The sequence below is a fragment of the Acinonyx jubatus genome, chromosome X (genome assembly GCF_027475565.1).
Source record: "Acinonyx jubatus isolate Ajub_Pintada_27869175 chromosome X, VMU_Ajub_asm_v1.0, whole genome shotgun sequence".
Taxonomy (NCBI): Eukaryota; Metazoa; Chordata; class Mammalia; order Carnivora; family Felidae; genus Acinonyx; species Acinonyx jubatus.
This window is the reverse complement of record NC_069389.1, coordinates 58,094,054-58,102,879: the sequence shown is the minus strand read 5'-3', so window position 1 is coordinate 58,102,879 and position 8,826 is coordinate 58,094,054. Positions and strand designations below refer to the sequence as shown.

General features: G+C 39.4%; 1 pseudogene; it reads right to left on the bottom strand.

The window, feature by feature from the left end:
• Positions 1–7,812: 7,812 nt before the first annotated feature.
• On the bottom strand, positions 7,813–8,078 carry LOC113597466 (non-histone chromosomal protein HMG-14-like; annotated as a pseudogene).
• Positions 8,079–8,826: the final 748 nt, after the last annotated feature.

Genomic DNA, 8,826 nt, shown 5'->3' with positions numbered 1-8,826 from the left:
GTTTATTCATTTTTTTGGGGACAGAGAGAGACAGAGCATGAACGGGGGAGGGGCAGAGAGAGAGGGAGACACAGAATCGGAAACAGGCTCCAGGCTCTGAGCCATCAGCCCAGAGCCTGACGCGGGGCTCGAACTCACGAACCGTGAGATCGTGACCTGGCTGAAGTCGGACGCTTAACCGACTGCGCCCCTCCAGAGTTTTTATTAAGAAAGGATGCTAGGGGCGCCTGGGTGGCGCAGTCGGTTAAGCGTCTGTCTTCGGACCAGGTCATGATCTCACAGTTCATGGGTTCGAGCCTCTCATCGGGCTCTGTGCTGAAGGCTCAGAGCCTGGAGCCTGCTTTGGATTCTGTGTCTCCCTCTCTCTCTGCCCCTCCCCCACTCAGGCTCTGTCTCTCTCTCTCTCTCTCTTTCAAAAATAAACGTTAAAAAAATTTTTAAAAAACACCTGAAAAGATGTTCAACATTACTCTTTATTAGAGAAATACAAATCAAAACCTCAATGAGATACCACCTCACACCTGTCAGAATGGCTAAAATTAACAACACAAGAAACAGCATGTGTCGGTAAGGATGTGGAGAAAGGGGAACCTTCCTGCATTGTTGGTGGGAATGCAAACTGGTGCAGCCACTCTGGAGAACAGTATGTAGGTTCCTGAAGAAACTAAAAGTAAAACTACCATACAATCCAGCAATTGCACTATTAGGTATTTACCCAAAAAACACAAAAATACAGATTTGGAGGGGTATATGCACCCCAATGTTTATAGCAGCATTATCAACAATAGCCTGCCTTGGATTCTGTGTCTCTCTTTCTCTCTGCCCCTCCCCTGCTCACACTATGTCTCTCTCTCTCAAAAATAAATAAACATTACAAAATAAATAAATCCTTTTAACATTTCTTGTAAGGCTTGTTTAATAGTGATGAACTCCTTCAGCTTTTTCTTGTCTGGAAAACTCCATCTTTCAATTCTGAATGATAACTTTGAGAAGTAAAGTATTATTGGTTGGAATTTTTTTTTTCTTTCAGTGTTTTAAATATATCTTGCTATTCCCTTCTGGCCTGCCGTGTTTCTCCTAAAAAATCCACTCATAGCCTTGTGGGGATTCTTCTGTACATAAAAAAGTTATTTTCCTTTTATGACCCAAGCCAAAGTCATACATTAAACCAGCTGAGCCACCCAGGCACCCTTCTTTTCATGTGTTTGTTAGCCATCTGGATGTTTTCTTTAAGTGTTTATTCATGTCTTCTACCTATTTCTTAACTGGGTTGTTTGTTTTTTGGTATTGAGCTTGATAAGTTCTTTGTAGATTTTGGATACTAACCCTTTATCAGATATGTCATTTACAAATATCTTCTCCCATTGGGTAGGCTGTTTTTTAGTTTTGTTGATTGTTTCCTTCACTCTGCAGAAGCTTTTTATTTTTGTGAAGTACCAATAAGTCTGTTCGCTTTTGTCTCCCTTGTCTTCAGTGATGTGTCTAGTACAATGTTGCTCTGGCCAAGGTCAAAGAGGTTGCTGCTTATGTTCTCCTCTAGGATCTTGATGGTTTCCTGTATCACATTTAGGTCTTTCATCCATTTTGAACTTATTTTTGTGTATGGTGAAAGAAAGTGGCCTAGTTTCAGTCTTCTGCACATTGCAATCCAGTTTTCCCAACACCATTTGTTGAAGGTACTGTCTTTTTTCATTGGACATTCTTTCCTGTTTTGTCAAAGATGAGTTGATCATATAGTTGTGGGTCTATCTGGGTTTTCTATTGTGTTCCATTGATCTATGTGTCTGTTTTTGTGCCAGTACCATGCTGTCTTGATGACTACAGCTTTGTAATATAGCTTGAAATCTAGAATTGTGATGCCTCCAGTTTTGTTTTTCTTTCTCAGGATTGCTTTGGCTATTTGGGGTGTTTTGGTTCCATACAAATTTTGGGATTGTTTGATCTAGCCCTGTGAAGAATGCTGGTGGTATTTTGTTAGGGATTGCATTAAATGTGTAGATAGCTTTGGGTAGTATAGACATTTTAATCATGTTTGTTCTCCCAATCCATGAGCATGGAATTCTTTTTTATTTATGTGTCCTCTTCAATTTCTTTCATCAGTGTTTCACAGTTTTCAGAGTATAGATCTTTTACCACTTTAGTTTGGTTTATTCCTGTGTATCTTACTGTTTTTGTTCCAATTGTAAATAGGACTGGTTCTTTGATTTCTTTTTCTGCTGCTTCATTATTGGTGTATAGAAATGCAACAGATTTCTCCATGTTGATTTTATATCCTGCAACTGTACTGAATTCATGTTTTAGTTCTAGTAATTTTTTGGTGGAGTCCTTTGTGTTTTCTACATAGAGTATTATGTCATCTGCAAATAGTGAAAATTTGACTTGCTTCTTGCTGATTTGTATGCGCTTTATTATTATTATTATTTTTTATTGTCTGACTGCTGAGGCTAAGTTTTCTAGTACTATGTTAAATAATAGTGCTGAGAGCGGACATCCTTGTCTTCTTCTTGACCACAGGGGAAAGGCTTTCAGTTTTTCCCCATTGAGGATTCTATTATCTGTGGGCCTTTTGTATATGGGCTTTATGATGTTGAAGTATGTTCCTTCTATCCCTACTTTGTTGAGAGTTTTTATGAAAAGTGGATGCTTTATTTTGTAAAATGATTTTTGTGCATCCATTGACAGGATTGTGTGGTTCTTATCCTTTCTTTTATTAATGTGGTATATCACACTGATTGATTTGCAAATATTGAGCCAGCCCTGCAGCCCAGTAATAAATTCCACTTGATTGTGGTGAATAATTGTTTTTTTTCCTCTTTTTTCTTTTCTTTTCTTTCATAGAGAGAGACAGAGAGACAGAGAGAGAGACAGAGACAGAGAGAGAATCTTAAGCCGGCTCAATTCTTGGTGCAGAGCCTGACATGGGACTTGACCCCACCACCCTGGGATCATGACCTGTGCCAAAACCAAGAGTATGATACTCAACTGATTGAGCCACCCAGGTGCCCCTGATGAATAATTATTTTAACGTACTGTTGAATTCAATTTGCTAGTATGTAATTGAGGATTTTTGCATCCAGTTTCATCAGAGATATTGACCTGTAATTCTCCTTTTTAGTCTTTGTCTGGTTTTGGAATCAAGGTAACGCTGGATTCACAGAATAAGTTTGAAAGCTTTCCTTCCATTTCTATTTTCTGGAACAGTTTGAGAAGACTATGTATTAGCTCTTTTTAAATGTCTGCTAGAGGGGCACCTGGGTGGCTCAGTCGGTTGAGCGTCCGACTTTGGCTCAGGTTATGATCTCACAGTCTGTGAGTTCGAGCCCCACATCGGGCTCCATGCTGATGGCTCAGAGCCTGGAGCCTGCTTCCGATTCTGTGTCTCCCTCTCTCTCTGCCCCTTCCCTGCTCATGCTCTGTCTCTCTCTGTCTCAAAAATAAATAAAAACATTAAGAAACAAAAATTTTAAATGTCTGGTAGAATTTTGTGAATTTCTTGGAATTTGTTCATTTTTTGAAGTTTATTTTTGAGAGAGAAAGCATGAGTCAGGGAGGGGCATAGAGAGAGAATCGGAAGCAGGCTCTAAGTGTCATGGAGGAACCTGATGTGGGGCTTGAACTCACGAACCATGAGACCATGACCGGAGCTGAAATCTAGAGTTGGAGGCTTAACCACCTGAGCCACCCAGGGACCCTGGAAATTGTCCATTTCTTCCACATTTCCCATTTTGTTGGCATATAATTTTTCATAGTATTCTAAGTGTTTGTGTTTCTGTGGTGTTCATTATAATCTGTGTGTGTGTGTGTGTGTGTGTGTGTGTGTGTGTGTGTGTGTGTATCTACTTGTGCTCTCTCTCTTCTTTTTTAGCAGTCTGGCCAGAGGTTTATCAATTTTGTTAATTCTTTCAAAGAACCAATTCCTAGTTTTGTTGATCTATTGTTTTGTTGTTGTTGGTGGTGGTGGTGTTTCTATATTGATTATTTCTGCTCTAATCTTTATTATTTCCCTTATTCTGCTGGATTTAGGCTTTATTTGATGTTCCTTTTCTAGCTCCTTAGGTGTAAGGTTAGATTGTGTATTTGGGACATTTCTTGCTTCTTGAAATAGGCCTGAATTGCAACATACTTTCCTCTTAGGACTGCCTTTGCTGCATCCCAAAGGCTCTGGACTGTAGTGTTTTTATTTTCATTGACTTCCATGTATTTTTTATTTCTTCTTTAATTTCCTGATTAATCCATTCATTCTTTAGTAGGATGGTATTTAACCTCCATGTATTTGAAGGCTTTCTAAATTTTTTCTTGTGGGGTAGACTTCAAGTTTTATAGTGTTGTGATCTGAAAATATGCATGGTATGATGTCGATCTTTTTGTAACTGTTGAGGGCTGATTTGTGACCCAGTTATGTGATCTATTCTGGAGAATGTTCTGTGTGCACTTGAAAAGAATGTATATTCTTCTGCTTTAGGATTAAATGTTCTGAATATATCTGTTCAGTTATTGGTCCAGTGTGTCATTCAAAGCCATTATTTCCTTGTGGCTTTTGCTCAGATTATCTGTCCATTACTATAAGTGGGTAGTAAATCCCCTACTATTATTGTATTATTATCAAGGAGTTTCTTTATGTTTGTTACTATTGCTTTATATGCTTGGGTTCTCTCAAGTTGGGGTCATAAATATTTACAATTGTTAGGCCTTCTTGATGGATAGACCTTTTAATTAAGATATAATACCCTCTTCATCTCTCGTTACAGTCTTTGTTTTAAAATCTAGTTTGACATATAAATATGGCTACTCTGGCTTTCTTTTTGACCTCCATTAGCAGGATAGATGGTTCTCTATCCCCTCACTTTCAGTCTGCAGTGTCTTCCAGTCTAAAATGAGTCTCTTGTAGGAAGCATACAGATGGATCTTGTTTTTTTACCCATTCTGATACCCTATGTCTTTTGATTGGAGCATTTAGTCCATCTACATTCAGAGTGATTATTGAAAGATATGAATTTAGTGCCATTGTGTTACCTTCAGAGTTGTTTCTGGTGATGTTTTATGATCTTTTGTAGTCTTTGTTGCTTTGGTCTTTTTTTTTCTACACTCAGTGTCCCCCTTAAAGTTTCTTTCAGAACTGGTTTATTGGTCATAAACTCCCTTAGTTTTTGTTTGTCTGGGAAAGTCTTTATCTCTTCTTCTATTCTGAATGACAGTCTTGCTAGATAAATAATACTTGGCTGCATATTTTCCCCATTCATCACGTTGAATATTTCCTGCCACTCCCTTCTAGCCAGCCACGTTTCAGTGGAGGCTGGCTGATAAACTTATCTGTCTACCCTTGTAGATTAAGGATCTTTTGTCCCTAGCTGCTTTTGGAATTCTCTCTTTATCTTTGTGTTTTGCAAGTTTCACTATGATATGTTGTGCTATTGACCTGTTTTTGTTGATTTTGAGGGGTTTTCTTTGCTTCTTGGCCCAAATGCCTGTTTCCTTCCCCAGATTAGGGAAGTTCTTAGCTATATAAACCTTCTGCGCCCTTTTCCTGCTCTTCTTCTTCTAGGACTCCTATGATATGGGTATTGTTTGTTTTATGGAATCACTAAGTTCCTTGTCTCTTCTCATGATATACTAGTTTATTTTCCCTCTTCTTTTCAACTTCATTATTTTCTATAGTTTTGTCTTCTATATCACCTATTCTCTACTATGCTTCTTCAATCCTCATTGTCACGGTATCCAGTCAGTTTTGCATCTCAGTTATAGCATTTTTTATTTCAGCTTGCCTAGTTTTTGTGTTTGATCTCTGCAGCAAAGGCTTATATATTTTTTTCAAACAAAGGTATTAGTCTTATTACTGTTGGTCTAAATTCCTGCTCAGATATATTGCTTATATCTGTTTTGAGAAAGTCCCTGGCTGTGATTTGTTCTTGACCTTTCTTTTGGGGAGAATTCCTCTGTCTTGTCATTTTGTCTATGTTTCTATCTTTTGGGTGTTTTAAAAGTTTATTATCTTTCCTGCACCTGAGAGTAATGCTATATTAAAAAGGGGTCATACACTGTCCAAGGCCTGGCAATTCAGGAAGTGTTTCTGGGGAATGCTCTGTGCACTCTGTTGTTGCATTTTGGCTGATCTTCCCCATTGGTTAATCCTCTGCAGAACTCCTCTTTGCTTGAAGTGGGGAGTATCTGGACATTTAACTAGGTGTGCTTTGATTTGCTTGTAAAATAACTCTGGAAAAAAAGGACAAACAAAAAATCTTGATCCCCAAAGAGAAAAAAGGAAAGGGAAAGAAACAAAACAAAGAATCAAAATACTATAAGGCTGATTCCAAAGAAAAAGACACACACAAAAAATGGGAAAAAAGAAATAAAAATAAAGAAAAAAAGAAGTCTGATTTAAAAAAAAAAAGAGAGAGAAAAGGAAACAAACAAAGAAAAAACTATGAGACTGATTCCAAAAGAAGAAAAGAAGGAAAAGGAAGAAACAAAAAAGAAAAAAGGAAACTTGCTTGTATTTCCACCAGAACTGCAGATGTTGTTTTGAAACACTCGATTTTCAGTATAGCATGTGGCATGCTTCCTCTGCTGGTCTTCTGGGGGATAGTCCTGTTGACGGCTTAGAGTCAGTCTTGCTCCAGTATATAAACAGTTGCAGGAACAGGGGGGTAGATTTTGGTGTAAACCGTTCCCACCTCCACTGGGAGCTGCTGTGTTGCCCTCTGAAGTCCCTCTGTGTTGGTGTTTGGGGTAAAATTGTGCCACCCCTCTTTCTAGTCCCTGGAAAGGGGATCTTACACCCCTGCTGTCCAGGAAGCTCTCATAAAATAGCAAGGGCAGTCAGCTCATCCTGCGCCACAGCTCTCTTTTGGTTTTTCTTTGGTGCATGGCTGGAATTCAAAACTCAAAGTCTTAAAGGACTTGGCACTACATGGACCCACCCCCCTCCTCTGGGGTAGAGCTTCTCCGCACTCTGATATCCTTTGTCCCCAGTAAATAGTCCTATGCTTGTGCCATGCAGGGCATCTCTGATGTAGCACCTCTAAAAGCAGCAAAAAGTTTATATGCCCTCTGGCTGTATGCACCTCTGTCCCCTGATGATGAAAGGCTTTTCGCTGGCACCTACGGGGTCTCTTGTCCTTGGAGAGGCAATATACCCTTTTCCAAAAGTACTCCAGGAAAAGGAATGTTCTTTCCCAGTGTTCCCTGGAGATCTCTACACCACGCTATGCACTCCAGTGCCAGCTCCTTCTTTCTTGCCAGGAGCGCACTTTCAAAACCTGAGTTTGATCTCCAAATGCCGTTTGCAAAAAAAACCTGTGACATTCAGTATTTCTCACTCCCCAGTCCTTGATCCAGAGAGGTTTTCCTCTTGTGCGAACCTGATGCTGCACTCTCGCAACACCTCTCTCTTTCTCTCCCTTGTCTCTCTTTGGAAATGGTTCCCTCCCTTCTGCTGCAGTGCAGTTTTTCTCTCCCCCAATTCACTTCAATGCACCTTGCACCTGCCACACTGTCTTCCTCCAACTGTAGATATCCTTCTACCAGTCTTCAGCTTGATTTCCTGGGTGTTCCAAGTGATCTGACCTCAACAAAGCTGTGTTTGAGGGATGAGAAAAGCCCAGGGTCCCCCTACTTCTCCACCATATTAACTCCTCTGATTTCACCTCTTAAAGCATTTACACTTTAAAAATGAGATGTTATGGGATTCCTTCCTTCTTAAAAGTGTTCTAGAGCTACTAAAAAACTTGAATTTACAAAATGGTTGATAAAAATACTCCTTTGGATTGTAGAAGAAGGGGGCAAAGGACCACTGATAAGAAATGGCATATGATATTAATCAGACTTGGCTTCTTTCTCTCCTTCTTCATCAGAGGCTGAGGCTCCTCATTTTTAGGGTCTCCATTTTCTGCAAGTAAATCTTTCTTGGTTAGCCACTGCAGCCTGTTTTCCCTTTGCTTCCCTTTCCTTTTGCTTCCCTTTATCATTTTCTGCTGTCCTTTTTGGCTTCCTTTACACTTTTGCGGGAGCACTTTTGCTGAATTCCTCTTGGGCTTCTCCTTCAATGCCCCTATTGCAGAGCTAACCTTCCTCTTGGGCATAGTGGTGGTAGGGCAGGCTTGTGCCAGGGGCCTGCAGATCTCAGCATGCTTAGAGCCTTCCTAAAGCTGAGCTGCCTGGCTGCTGCCACTCCTTCCACTTCTAGAGCTGTTATACCACATACTCTCTATCCATTCGTCAGTTGGTGGACATTTGGGCTCTTTCCATAATTTGGCTATTGTTGATAATGCTGCTATAAACATTAGGGTGCATATATCCCTTCAAATTAGTATTTTTGTATTCGTTGGGTAAATACATAGCAGTGCAATTGCTGGGTCATAAGGCTGTTCTATATTTAACATATTAAGGAACCTTGATACTTTTTCCATTGTGGCTGTCCAGTTTGCATTCCAACCAATAGTGTAAGAAAGATTACCATTTTTTTAATCCTTGGCAACACCTTTTTATCCCTGTGTTGTTGTTTCTAGCCATCTGACTAGTGTGAGATGATATCACATTGTAGTTTTCATTTGTATTTCCCTGATGATGAGTGATGTTGAGCATCTTTCATGTATCTGTTGGCCATTTGAATGTATTCTTTGGAAAAATGTCTGTTCATGTCTTCTGGCAATTTTTGAAATGGATTATTTGTTTTTAGGGTGTTGAGATTTGTAACTTCATTATATATTTTGGATAATTACCCCTTATTAGATATGCCATTTTCAAATATCTTCTCCCATTCAGTAGTTTGTCTTTTAGTTTTATTGATTGTTTCCTTTGCCTTTTATTTTGATGAACTCCCAATGGTTT